The sequence below is a fragment of the Pelophylax lessonae genome (assembly GCF_965119305.1).
Source record: "Pelophylax lessonae genome assembly, chromosome: 10".
NCBI lineage: Eukaryota > Metazoa > Chordata > Amphibia > Anura > Ranidae > Pelophylax > Pelophylax lessonae.
Window position 1 is genome coordinate 98085871 of NC_138777.1, and position 14261 is coordinate 98100131.

Below are 14261 nucleotides of genomic sequence, written 5' to 3' on the forward strand. Positions count from 1 at the left end.
TGTAGGCACTGAATGAACACAGAGACATGTGTTCCTAAATAAGAGGAACACTGGATAGCTGTGTTCATTACTGAGAAAACATCAGTCTGCCGTGTTTACATCGGCAGACCGCCATTCTGTCTCCACGGGGAGGGATTGGGTGCCCGGCGGCAATCACGGCTGCCAGACCTGCTGATTACCTCCCCCTGGCGTGCCCCACTAGCGGTCCCATAAAGCGATGTACAGTTACGTTGTTTCGTGGGACAAAGCCGACCTGCCACAGTATATGTATTGCTGGCGGTCTGCAAGTGGTTAAATCATAATTGATATTTACTGTCGCAAATTTATTTCTTTAAGCCCCTGGTCACACTAGTGTGACTAATCATGTGATTTGACAGTTTCAAATAGCATGACAAGTCGCACCCTATTACGCATTTCATCAGAGCCACACTGATTTTAAAAGTAGTTACTGCATTCAGGGGCGACTTGCATAGGCATCTGTGCATAAAGTCACACAGATGTCTTCCAAGTCATACCTGAATTAGCACTGAAATGCTATATTGAAATCGTGCCAGTTCAAGTGAAGTAGCACAATTTAATTGTCGCAATTAGTGTGAAAAAAAAAAGGGTGTAAAGCAAGGTCCAGAAAAAAACTTGGTGATTTTTCACTTAAGACGTACGGCCTATTAAGACTAAAATAGACTGTAACGCAGGTGATTGCCACAAAAAAACAGTAGGATGCCTGACAAGTCATGCAAACAATTTATAACAAAAAAAGAAATGGGAAACTTCGACTTAGCGTGGTGATCTTCATAGGATAATCCCTTTGTCCTCCTCGGTCGATCAGTTATTTCTGTGAGATCTACTACTAAGGATATCTTGCCATCCTAATTTTATTTTTTATTCAGAATTCATAAATAGGGTACAAAACCAATCAAACGTAAATCTCATGTCTAGTGTAGACATCAAACATGCCTAACTTTCAAGGTCAAGAAGACTAATGAGACACACTAGAACTCCTGAGAGAAATATACTTAAGATCTACAGTATATTATTTTTGGTCTCTAAGAGATTATAATTTCATTCTGCTAAATAATATGCTGGTTGTCAGGTTGGGAAACCATGTCACCTGGAGATATATATATATATATATTCAAGATACTTGGCATTAAGGGATTGTGAGCTAAGCATAATAAATTACTCTTCAGCACACTCTTTTTGGGCCCTTTGAAAGGGTAGAGATTAGCTAACTGAGCTTTTGCTTAGCATTTCAGGAAATTGTCACACAAATATACAGTATAATGTACAATCCTCAGTTGGGAGAAAAACCTAGAGAGCCAGCTAAGGGTCTGAAAGCATTTCTTGCATTTCAGAACATCTGTGTTTATGAGTCTACTAAAGTAAAACACTTAACAAGGGAACAATGTTCTGTCAACAGATAACGTAAAAACTGGACATTGTAGTAAATGTATAACATTATCTTTGGAAAATTTGAACACTGCATGCAAGCACACAACATTTTCCCAACTGTGAAGCACAGATAGGCAATGTAATAATGTGGGGTTGTCTCAAAACTTGAATGCCTTGCAATTTTGAAGAAATTCATATCAGAATATCAGTATTAGGAATTCTCATATTAGAATATCAGAGCCTGTAAAACTTGTTTGTATTTAACCTCTTCACACTGGTCACACACATATATGCAGCCTCTCGGCGAGTGTGCCTTCACGCCAAGTGGCCGCATATATGCAGCCCTGTAAAAAACACTTACCGTGCTGAGAGTGCGTTCTCTGAGAGCCAGCGTTGTAGCCGGTGGTTACCAAAAGCTCCCGATGCATACTAGCTATCGGGAGCTTTCTGATCATGTGACTGCTTTCACAGCGGTCAAATGATTTGAATGCCTGCCTCTGCTTCCCGACAATTAGAACCCTTAAAGGGCCAGGAGGCAGTCGACAGGAAGGGATTAAAGGAGTCATGCAGCATGGTACTGCACAGGTTATTGCATAACCTCTGTCTGTAGTGTGAGACCTGACACGTTCTATGAAGAAACTATATATCCTACAATCCCTGGTTTCTCAGTTTATTGTTCGTGCAGGTGAGAGCTACACAATAACTAGATCTGAAACAGACACAATGAGGAGCATTGACAAGCATGCAATTATGTGCCCTGGAACAAGAAAGTGACCTGGCACATAGGGACCAGTTATCTGAAGCAATACATGGACATAGGGAAAACAATGCAGGGAATATAACTACACTAATATATAGGTAAAATAATGACAACATTTGAAAGTGTAACGTGCCTTTAAGTCAACAACAGCAACTTACAAACTTACAACAGCAAACAGCATACATTATACATGTTAGACTTGTCAAGTGACCTCAGTTCTTTAAACCATTTAGTGAAGCAGAATATATGAGAATGTATAGATGAGAGACAGGCAATTTGTATGGTGAACACTAAGAGTAGTATTAAGAGGTTGCAGGTGATGGTAAGCAGATAGGTTCTGATGTCAAGTATAGTGCAGATGGTGAGAGGACACAGATGGAGTATACTTAGACAGAGTAACCTAGTGCAAAGATAGTTGAAGGTAGTCCCAAGAGCTAACTGTCTATGCAGATGATAGTAGATAGATAGATACAGATAGTCCTGGTAATTGCAGTAGATGACAGTAGGAGATTGGTTAGTAAGAATCCCCTGTGGGGTACTTATCACTTAGATAGGTTAGTAGTAACAGTGTCCTTAGAGAGAGGTAATCCCGTAGAGAGATACGGATCAGCAGCGAGGTTCCGGCTTCAGTTCAGCAAAGGGAAATGTCAGCAGCTCCGACTTCACAGGAGAAAGCAATGAGTGAACGAGCAATGAGTGAGAGAAAGCCAGCGATTGAAATAGCCGCTCATAGCGGAGCTCGGCAATGATGTCATCCGGTCTTAAAAGTGTATGTGTCTCTTGGATAACAAGATGGGACGCAATTTAGTAAGAGAGAAATAGGGAACAAGGGTACCAGAGGTACCAGAACATTACAGTACCCCCCCCCCCCTTAAGGCCGGCTCCGGAAGGCCTCTAGAACTGGTTTTTCTGGATATTTCGAGTGGAAATTGCGAATCAGTCTAGGGGCATGTATATCGGAGGTATCCAGCCAGGTGTCATCTTGGGGCCCATAGTTTTTCCATCGTACAAGATACTGGAGTCTTCTTCTATGGAAACGGGAATCCAAAATTTCTTTTATCTCAAATTCTTCTCCACCTTCCACTTGTACAGGAGGTGGAGGTGAGATAGTAGGCCTTATTCCTTGGTTAGGAACATGGGGCTTCAGTAGCGACACATGGAAGATGGGATGTATCTTGAGATCCGTTGGTAATGTGAGTTGTACTGCAGCTTTTCCAATAAGCTTCTCTATTGGGAAAGGTCCCAGAAATAGAGGTCCAAGTTTTTTACTAGGGATTTTCAATCTCAGATTTTTTGTAGAAAGCCAAACAAGATCCCCAATAGCATATTGGGGAGAGGGTTTCCTACGGAGGTCGTAGTACTTCTTTTGTTGGCTATGAGCATGGGATATGATATTGTTGAGTAATCCCAGAGAATCCTTTATCTGGGCAAGATAATCAGATGCTACTGGATTACTTGATGGCAAGATACGTGGAGGAAGGAGTGTGGGATGAAACCCATAATTTAGGTAAAATGGACTTTGTTTAGTAGTGCTATGAGTCGCGTTGTTATAGGCGAATTCCGCTAGCGGGAGGAGATCTGCCCAATCGTCCTGTAGATACGAAGTATAGCAACGCAGATACTGTTCAATGCACTGGTTAACTCTCTCTGTCTGTCCGTTGGTCTGAGGGTGGTAGGGAGAGGTAAGTTTACGCTCTATTCGTAGTATCTGACATAGAGCTAGCCAAAACTTTGAGATGAATTGTGAACCACAGTCAGACAGCAGTGTTTTTGGAATACCATGTAACTTAAAGACATGTTTCACAAGCAATTCCGCTGTTTGTTTGGATGAAGGTAGTTTTCGGATAGGAGTGAAATGTGCCATCTTGGTCAGATGGTCCACTGACACCAAGATGGTGTTGAATCCTTTGGAAGGTGGTAGTTCCACTATGAAGTCTAAGGATACCACTTCCCACGGAACCTGGGGTATCGGTAAACTACAAAGTAACCCCGATGGTTTCGTGTTGTCAATTTTAGACCTTGCACAGATATCACAAGATGAAACAAACTTTTTTACAGTTGTCTTCATGTCTGGCCACCAAAACTGCCTAGTAAGTAGATTGAAAGTTTTAGTCATACCCATATGTCCTGCCATAGGTACATCATGCGACAATTCCAAGATCTTGGTTCGCATAGTAGGGGGTATGTATAATTTATCGTTGTAGTAGAGGAAGCCTTCTGCGTCAGTAGTTAGTTGTGGTGGAGGTGAGTCCAGTCCTATGCTGTGCAAAATCTCTTCCTTCAGGGAGCGAATGACACCGATAATACGTTCAAGTGGTATTATAGGAACTGAGGGAACCTCGGTACAATCCTTCTCGGTTAGTCGTGAAAGTGCATCCGCTTTTTTATTTTTGTCTGCGGGCGTGTAAGTCACTAAAAAATTAAATCTCAAAAAGAATAACGACCACCGTACCTGTCGGTGGGAAAGAGTTCTATTAGTCTGAAGGTATTGAAGGTTTTTGTGATCAGTATATATCAGGATTGGCAATTGAGTGCCCTCGAGTAGATGTCGCCAATTCTCTAACACCAGTTTTATGGCTAGTAACTCCTTCTCACCTACTGGGTAGTTTACCTCGGGGCTGCTTAATGATTTTGAGAAGAAAGCAACTGGGTGAAGAGGTGAGGTGTTTGTTGGTCGTTGTGAGAGAACTGCTCCTACTGCCATATTTGACGCATCTACCTCCAAGATGTATTGAAGGGATGGGTCTGGATGGCATAGTATGGGGGCAGTAGTAAAGCTTGATTTCAGCAGACAGAATGCTCCATTTGCTTCTGTTGACCAATTGAAAGGTTTCTTCGTGCTTGTGAGTTGTGTGAGAGGTTTCACAATCGCAGAGAAGTTCTTAATGAATTTCCTATAGTAGTTAGAGAATCCTAGGAACCTTTGTAATGCTTTGCGAGTGGTTGGCACAGGCCAATCCAGAATGCAGGATATTTTGCTCATGTCCATTTTGATTCCATTTTTAGATATAATATATCCTAGGAATAGTACTTCCTCTTTATGAAACAAACATTTTTTTGATTTAACGTATAAGTTATGTGCAAGTAGCCTTGACAACACAAGTCTCACATGTTTTATGTGCTCAGGTAAGGAATGAGAATAGATAAGTATATCGTCCAAATATACTACGACACAAACATCAAGCAAGTCTCTGAATATCTCATTTATAAACCGTTGGAAGGCTGCGGGAGCATTACATAGCCCAAATGGCATTACAAGGTACTCAAACAGTCCGTATCTGGTTCTGAATGCCGTCTTCCATTCATCCCCTTTACGGATTCGAATTAAATTGTATGCCCCTTTTAGGTCCAATTTTGAAAAGAAAGAAGCTCCACGCACCTGTTCGATAAGTTCAGGAATAAGAGGTAAAGTATAACGATCCTTTATTGTAATGGCATTTAATTGTCTGAAATCAATGATAGGCCTGAGGCTAGAATCCTTATTACGGACAAAGAAGAGTCCAGCAGCAGTGGAGGAAGTAGAAGGTCGGATGAATCCTTTTGCCAAGTTCTCATCCAGATACTCCTTAACCACTTAAGCCCCGGAAGATTTTACCCCCTTCCTGACCAGGGGGTATTTTGCGATTCGGCACTGCGTGACTTTAATGGACAATTGCGCGGCCGTGCAACGCTGTACCTAAACAAATTTGACGTCCTTTTTTTCCCACAAACAGAGCTTTCTTTTGGTGGTATTTGATCACCTGTGCGATTTTTTGATCACGCGCTATAAACAAAAAAAGAGCGACAATTTTGCAAAAATAACAATATTTTTCACATTTTTTTATATGAAATTCCCCCCCAAAAAAAAGTAAAAATCAAAATTTTTTAAAATTTTCGGCGAATTTGTTTTATGCTACATATGTTTGGTAAAAAAAATTGCAAAAAGCGTATTTTGATTGGTTTGCGCAAAAGTTATCGCGTTTACTAACAAAGGGAAAGATTTTTGTCATTTTTGTTGTTTTTTTTTTTAACGCGTAATGGCGGCGATCTGCGATTTTTTTTGCGGTACTGCGACATTGGGGCGGACAGATCGGACCCTTGACTGACATTTGTGACCCTTTTGGGGTTACCAGTGACATTTCTACAGTAATCAGTGCTATACATATGCACTGTTACTGTAAAAATACACTGGTTGTGAAGGGGTTAACTTTATTTGGGAGGGAGGGGCTGTGTGTATCCCTAGGGGCGTGCTTTCTACTGTGATTGGCTGTGGCTTGAGCTGTAAGGACACTGATCAACGGATCTACATACTAGATCCGTTTGATCAGTGTCTTTACAGCGAGGAGAATGACAGGTGGCTTGTTTACACAAGCTGCCTGACATTCTCCCTCTCCCCCGCCGATCGCCGAGTGACCGGCGGACATCGGGTCCGCTGGTCACACGCGCGGGGGGGTCCGTGACCACGCGGGAGCGGGAGCGCGCCTCCGGGGGCGCGCGCTCGCTCCCTAGACCCTCACAAGCTAGTGACGTAGCCCTACGTCACTTTGCCTGTGAGGGGCTGACTGCCGACGTAGATCGGCGTTAGGCAGTCGGCAAGTGGTTAAGATGAGAGAGTTCATCCTGCGAGAGAGGATAAACATGTCCGAAAGGCAACTTGCTATTAGGGAGTAGATCGATACAACAATCATAGTCCCTATGGGGAGGTAGCGTTTGAGCGTTTTTCTCAAGGAAAACCTCCGATAAATCCTGATAACACTTGGGTATAATGTCATCCGGCACTACAGACAGTATCCTATCATATGTGGGGAGATTACACGTCGTTTCACAATAGTGAGAAGAGAAGGCTAGCGTTCTTGTTTTCCAATCGATGATTGGTTGATGTATGTGTAACCAGGGAAGTCCCAAAATGATTGGAAAATGTGGTGAAGTTAATACATCAAAGGTGGTGGTCTCCACATGAGACTCGTCAGCAGTTACAAGGAGTGCCTGTGTCTGACTGGTGATAGGACCAGAGGATAAAGGGGTACCGTTAATAAAACTAACGGAGACAGGTTTGGGTTTAGAAACAATAGGTATTTTATTAAGGGAGACAAAACAAATGTCAATGTAGTTTCCACAAGATCCTGTGTCGATCATAGCCTTGGTGGTGATCCTAGTTTGGTCCCACTGCAATGTTAAATGAACAAAAAGATAAGGATTAGAAAAGGAAGTTGTGAGTCCCCCTAGCAAGACATTTGAACACTCACCCTCTTTCCTGCGGACAAGGGGACAGCCGCTTATCAAATGATTCGGGGATGCGCAGTACATGCAAAGATGTTCGGTTTTCCTCCTGGCACGTTCAGAAAGGGTCAGAGGTGGGCGTATCATTCCTACTTCCATAGGAGTAGGGTCAGCAGGCAACATCCGAGAAGGACTGGAAAATGGTGAGCCCATCTTCTCAGCCTTTCTTTCTCGTAGTCGTCTGTCAATATTGATACTGGTCTGTATCAGTCCCTCTAGAGTGCCAGGTAAATCCGCTCGGGCGAGCTCGTCTTTAACGGCCTCAGATAGGCCGAGTCTAAACTGCGTTCTCAAAGATGTGTCGTTCCACCCTGAATCAGGGGACCATCTTTTAAAATTTGCCACGAAATCTTCAACAGGTCTCCTTCCTTGTTTTAAGGCCCGTAATTGGGTATCAGCGGTACTCTGCTTATTGGGGTCTTCATATAAACTAGCGAGTTGTGCTAGAAATAAAGGGTAAGAATTAAGGAGTGGATCATCCTTTTCAAAGAGAGCGTCTGCCCAGGCCCGGGGTTCACCCGTTAAATAGGAGATGACGGTACCAACCTTAATTTGGTCAGTGGTGTAGGTTAGAGGTTTTAACAAAAAAAGCAAACGACATGCGTTTTTAAATTCACGAAATTTGCTCCGATCACCAGAAAACACTAGAGGAGGGTTTATCTTAGGCTCACGGGGCTGAGCAACAGAAAGCTGTGTGAGACGGCCAATCTGCTGTCTCAAGGTCTGATTTTCGTTTTGTACCTCTGTGAGCGCAAGGATCAATGCATCTACTTGCTGTTTTAATTGTAGTACATGAGTGGGTAATTCTGCTGAATCCATATTTTTTTTAACGGCTCGTTCAATCTGTAACGTTCATGCGTTTTTGTTAGTGGATGGATTTACAGCTGCAGAATTATTACACTCAGTAGCCTTGTAGAGATTCTGTTGAACAACATATCCAACTCTCAGGACTTCATCATAGTGCACAGCCTGTTATGCAATATACATATACTCAATCAGATGTTTAATGGAGGGACAGAATATATGAGAATGTATAGATGAGAGACAGGCAATTTGTATGGTGAACACTAAGAGTAGTATTAGGAGAGTTGCAGGTGATGGTAAGCAGATAGGTTCTGATGTCAAGTATAGTGCAGATGGTGAGAGGACACAGATGGAGTATACTTAGACAGAGTAACCTAGTGCAAAGATAGTTGAAGGTAGTCCCAAGAGCTAACTGTCTATGCAGATGATAGTAGATAGATAGATACAGATAGTCCTGGTAATTGCAGTAGATGACAGTAGGAGATTGGTTAGTAAGAATCCCCTGTGGGGTACTTATCACTTAGATAGGTTAGTAGTAACAGTGTCCTTAGAGAGAGGTGATCCCGTAGCAAGATACGGATCAGCAGCGAGGTTCCGGCTTCAGTTCAGCAAAGGGAAATGTCAGCAGCTCCGACTTCACAGGAGAAGGTGCGGTGAACATGTGGTTTGAATGAGCAATGAGTGAGAGAAAGCCGGCGATTGAAATAGCCGCTCATAGCGGCGCTCGGCAATGATGTCATCCGGTCTTAAAGGTGTATGCGTCTCTTGGATAACAAGATGGGACGCAATTTAGTAAGAGAGAAATAGGGAACAAGGGTACCAGAGGTACCAGAACATTACAAACAGTAGTGTAAGTATTTTTAAAATAGGACTTTATCTTTTTTTATTATTAGGATTTAAATGAAGATCTGATTACATAAAATCCAGAGAGTTCACAACAGCCCTAAAATGTTAGAACAACTATTGCTTCTTTAGTAACATACTAAAAACACAATCTGTGCAACTATGTGTCCCCTACTACAAACAGCCAGGTGGCACTGAAATAGTATTTTCAATACTTCAGAAAATAAATAAATATTCAACCAGTGCAGCACTAAATAAAAATGAATAGCATTACTGAAATATACTATACAATATGTATGTAAAACTCCTACTAACAGTGAAACGTAAGTGCATGCATCCATAACACAAACATATGTAACATTCAGATGAACAAACAAAGTATAAGAAGGTGAAAAAATATAAATACATAAAAAAAAAAAAAAAAATCACATGCCACTGTGGTATATACAGTATTTGAAAACGCAAAGTGCAACAATAACAAGTGCCAAATGGTAAAGTTCTTAAAGTGTCCATACACACTCAATAGATTCCCCAGTTATCTACGCTCCGTGCGGTATATATTATCTCCACCATGTAATAACCAATCCTGCTCACCTTCACAATATGACCTCTTTGCTGACATGAGGTCTATAAAGGGTTTAATACTTTGAAGAAAAGGAAAATGGAAAGATTGTTAGAGGATTGGAAAACATATAAAATCCTTGATGGTAGTTCTACCTTGACTTATAAAAAAAAAAAAAAAATGCAGAAACTTGTTAAGAAAGGTCTAAAAAAAAATAAATAAATAAATAAAAAATATATAGTGAAAAAAGGGGCAAAATACCTAATTCCCTCATCTTGCCACATCCCAGTATCTTATCATCTTCCCTAGATACATAAAAGCATTGAAAACCCTCTAGGGAGGCCCACTGTAAATGGAATTGATTTTAGAGGTTCCAGACTAGGCCAGTATAAATGATTATTTCATTCCATCAGTGGTTTGTGCTATGGCGGCCTAATTGAAAGACATCTGTTAAACATCTGTTACAGATATTGAAGGGTATGAAAAGTGGGGAATCGTGAATACTGGTTACTGCAGATGTTAGTTCATTATATATGATAATAGAACACAATGACGCAGTGTCAGCAGTTAAATGGGGCTTGGAGACAACATTACTTCCAAAGAAACTAAAATGTTTTTGTTGGATTGTCTTGTGTTCGGGCTTCAGCATAATTATTTCTGGTATGACAAAACTTTTTTTCAACAGGTAACAGGTCTAGCCATGGGGGTGAGTGTTGCTAATTCATTCATGTTAATGTGGGAGTAAGAATAAGTTTTTAGGGGGATGTGAAAAATTAGGATGCTACAAGATATATCAATGATATTTGTATTATATTGGAGGGGAATAAGGACAGTTTGAAAAGATTTATGCAAAGACTGGACAGTAATTATAAAAATATTGTCCTATTTTAGAAAAGTGATAAAAAGGATTGATTTTTACATCTTGTGATTATGATAGATAAAGGAGAATTTTTGACCAAAACCTTCTTGCAGCTGACTAATCACAATAGCTAAATTTCTTCTGACAGCTGCCACCATGCCTCATGTTTGTCCAATGTGCCTAGAGGACAACTCATGCTGCATCAGAATTGTATGGTAGAAGAGGATTTTGTACAACAGTTGAAAATCATTGGGGGGGGGGGGGAGTTTATACAGAAAGGATATACAAAAGAATTCATAACTAAGAAAATGTAAAAAGTAAGAGAAAAGGAGAAAGGTCCGTTATAGAGAGATAAGGGGAAAAATAACTTTTTGTATGGGAATACAGATTTTTGTTACTCTCTGATCTTGCATTATAACATGCAGTATAGGAAAACAGAGAATATAAGTAAAAATCATTGGGGAATCCTGAAGAACGAATTTTTGGATCTAGTGCTACCTGAACTGCCTAAATTAGTCTATAGTACTGTGCTTAATCTAGTGCTTAATCTTAAAGAGAATTTGGTCAAAAATAAAATTGACCCTCCTTGTAAAGGGGGTTTTACTTTTTTTGTTGGGACTTCTAGTCTTTTGAAAGATGCAAGACCTATTTTACAGTTAAGGGGAATCTAAAGAGAAGAAAAAATGTGTCTCTTTGCCACACTGAAAACTTATGAGAATAAAGATTTTATTTTGTGCACCACAGATGGTGTGATGTACATGTTGGAATGTCCCTGCAGACTGCAATATGTGGGACACATGTCTAGGTCATTAGCAGTCCACTTGAGGAAACGTATTTCTAATATTAAAAAGGTAAGAAGAGACATAGTGTTTCCTGACAGAGTTTATGTGATTCCGCGCTTAGGATAGGGAGTATATATGGAAAAAATGACACCGCACCTGGCTGCTGCGCACTTCAAAAAATGCAACCCTAAAAGGGGAGCATTTAGATAGATAGGGGAAAATGCATGAGAGCGTGACCACGTCATTTCCGTCTACCGAACCCGAGGCTTGGAACGCACATCCGGCGCTTGGCACGCACGCTACTCCCAAGCGTGCACCGCGAGAGAGGAGGTTGCGGCTCCTATGCCAGACGGGCGTACGTTAGGTTCCACTATTATGTGAGTACATGTCTTTTTTACTAATAAAGCTAATTTTAAAACGATAACACACTATCGGAGGCTCCTTCCCTTTTCTTCTCCATACCCGGGTACTGCACTGGAGTTAATTATATCTACTGAGCTGACATCCGATTACCAATAACGGAGAAAGATCGAGGTCTGGGGATATCCTGATTGCCAGTGTATGGGAGCGATCCCCTATTATCGACCCGCTGTTTACCCCTGTAGGGGTAAGGGAATCTGGTAAGCGCAGGACCCCAGGCTCAGGGGAACACTTTTTCCTTCTGCCCACTCACCACACTCTGGGCATAGAGAAAAGAGCACCTTAACCACCATATACGGACTATACATATTTAGGACTTTTTTGGATCTATCAAACCACCGAGATTGCACATGTTTTTGGATTTATTTGTTTGATAATTTATACGGACACCTTTACCTTTTGTGCTGCCGTTTCTGCACAGCTATATATAAGAAAGAATTTTTTCACCTTTGCACCTTCGCACTTATTTACTGGCAGCTACATATATATATATTTTTTGCACTTATATTTATTAGAATTTTTAAGGTTATATTTATTGATTGTGATTCCATGGTTGCTAATTTATGATAAGATATTTCAATTATTTAATTATTTATCACTCGACTCCTGATATTCACCATTGCACTTTTTTGCACTTTATATTCACCAATTGCACACATTGTATGTGTATGTTTATCTAATTTTAAAGGTTTTTACTTTATGTCTAGATTATGCATAAAGATTAGACCACCTCTGATTTTACACAGTTTAGCCATTTGTTTCATGATTTTATAAGGCTATACACAGGTCTTAATATAAATTATAGTGTTTCCTGACGTTTTAGAAGAATATGTCACAATAGGGGCCAGGATAGACTTCAGTGCTGGGGGGGGGGGGGGTAGAAGAGGTTGACAGACATTAAGGTGGGGGGAGGCAATCTTATTAGACAGCTTGACAAGACAGAGTCCAGATAGATATAATGTCCAGGCCCCAAAGACCAATGTCCTGGCCCCCACAGGTCTTAACATAGAATTCAATCCTAATTTTTTTATTAGTGACCTCTAGGGTTTCTGGGAATTATGGAAACAGCCCAGTTTACTTCCTTTTGGTTTTACCCACTGTCAGTGGGTATTCATGAGTAATGATAGATAGGGTTTTTTTAATTATTAGTCCTTTTAGCATCCTTTTTAATGTAGTTTTTTATTTTACTTTATTGATGTATGTAGAATTTCATCAATATTTTTATAATTAGCCACTATTTTTGTTTTTAAGGAATAAATTCCATAGTCTCTTTTATGGAGATTATAGTTAAATCGGATCATTTTACATATATGTTTTTAATAATTTATATATCTGTGGGCTTAAGCTTGTAGTTTTTTGCTTGGTATGTGGTGAGATGATTGGCTTTGTTTACAGTTTCCATAACAACCCTATGTTGGCATGTCTATATTAGTGGGCTGACCGCATCAGGTCTCCCACACCCTGATGAGGTCCCTATGGATGTAACGCGTCAGGTGGAACCTTTGCCAATGACATCAGCACACTGACTGGGAATAAGCTGAGTATCATCAACAAGGATCCCTAGCACGGTAACCTGTAACTTCATACAGTGGGTTCAGATATGTGATGCACATTTGCTTATTTCTAAGTGTTTTTAATCCACTTTTGAGCACAATGCCATTCTTTTTCACTTATGTTAGGTTCATAGTATGATGGAAGTCTAACTGGGCTGCTTACCCTGTTATAGGGATCAAGCGGTGCAGACCCCCTACCAGGAAAGAGGTTATACTGCTAAGTAAATCCAACCAGAGTATTTAAAATTTTATGGGGATTAACCACTTAGCGACCACTCACATGGAGCGCACCAGGCATACATTTAACCCCTTGATCATCAATAAAGTTAACCCCTTCCCTGCCAGTGTCATTATTACAGTAACAATGCATATTTATAGCACTGATTACTGTAGTAATGTCACTGGTCCCCCCAAAAGTGTCAAAAATGTCAGTAAAGGGTCCGATCTGTCCGCCGCAATGTCGCAGTCCCGCAAAAAAAATCGCAGATCGCCCCCATTACTCGTTACAAAAAAAAAACAATAAAAATGACATAAATTACATAAATCTTTCCGTAGTTAGTAGCTGCGATAACTTTTTGCGCAAACCAATCAAAATATGCTTATTGTGATTGTTTTTACCAAACGTATGTAGCAGAAAACAAATTGGACTAAAATGTTAAAAAATTTGGATTTTTACATTTTTTTGGGGGAATTTCATATAAATAAAAAATATAAAAAATATTGTTATTTTTTCAAAATTGTCGCTGTTTTTTTGTTTATAGCGCAAAAAGTAAAAATCGCACAGGTAATAAAATACCACCAAAAGAAAGCTCTATTTCTGGGGGAAAAAAAGGACATACATTTAATTTTGGTACAGCGTTGCACGACCGCGCAATTATCCGTTAAAATAAAGCAGTGCCGAATCGCAAAATATGGCCTGGTAAGGAATGGGGTAAAATCTTCCGATCTTAAAGCGGTTAAAAATACGCTCATTGAGAATTTTTTTGTCAAAGACATGTAGCTAAATACATCTTGGCCTAAATATATGACA

The 14261-nt window shown here is 40.3% G+C and overlaps 1 protein-coding gene across 1 annotated transcript in view; it reads right to left on the bottom strand.

Moving 5' to 3' along the window:
• Positions 1-14261, bottom strand: part of LOC309565902 (solute carrier family 22 member 6-B-like) — a 93099-nt gene that overhangs the window by 22187 nt on the left and 56651 nt on the right. The window lies entirely within an intron of this gene.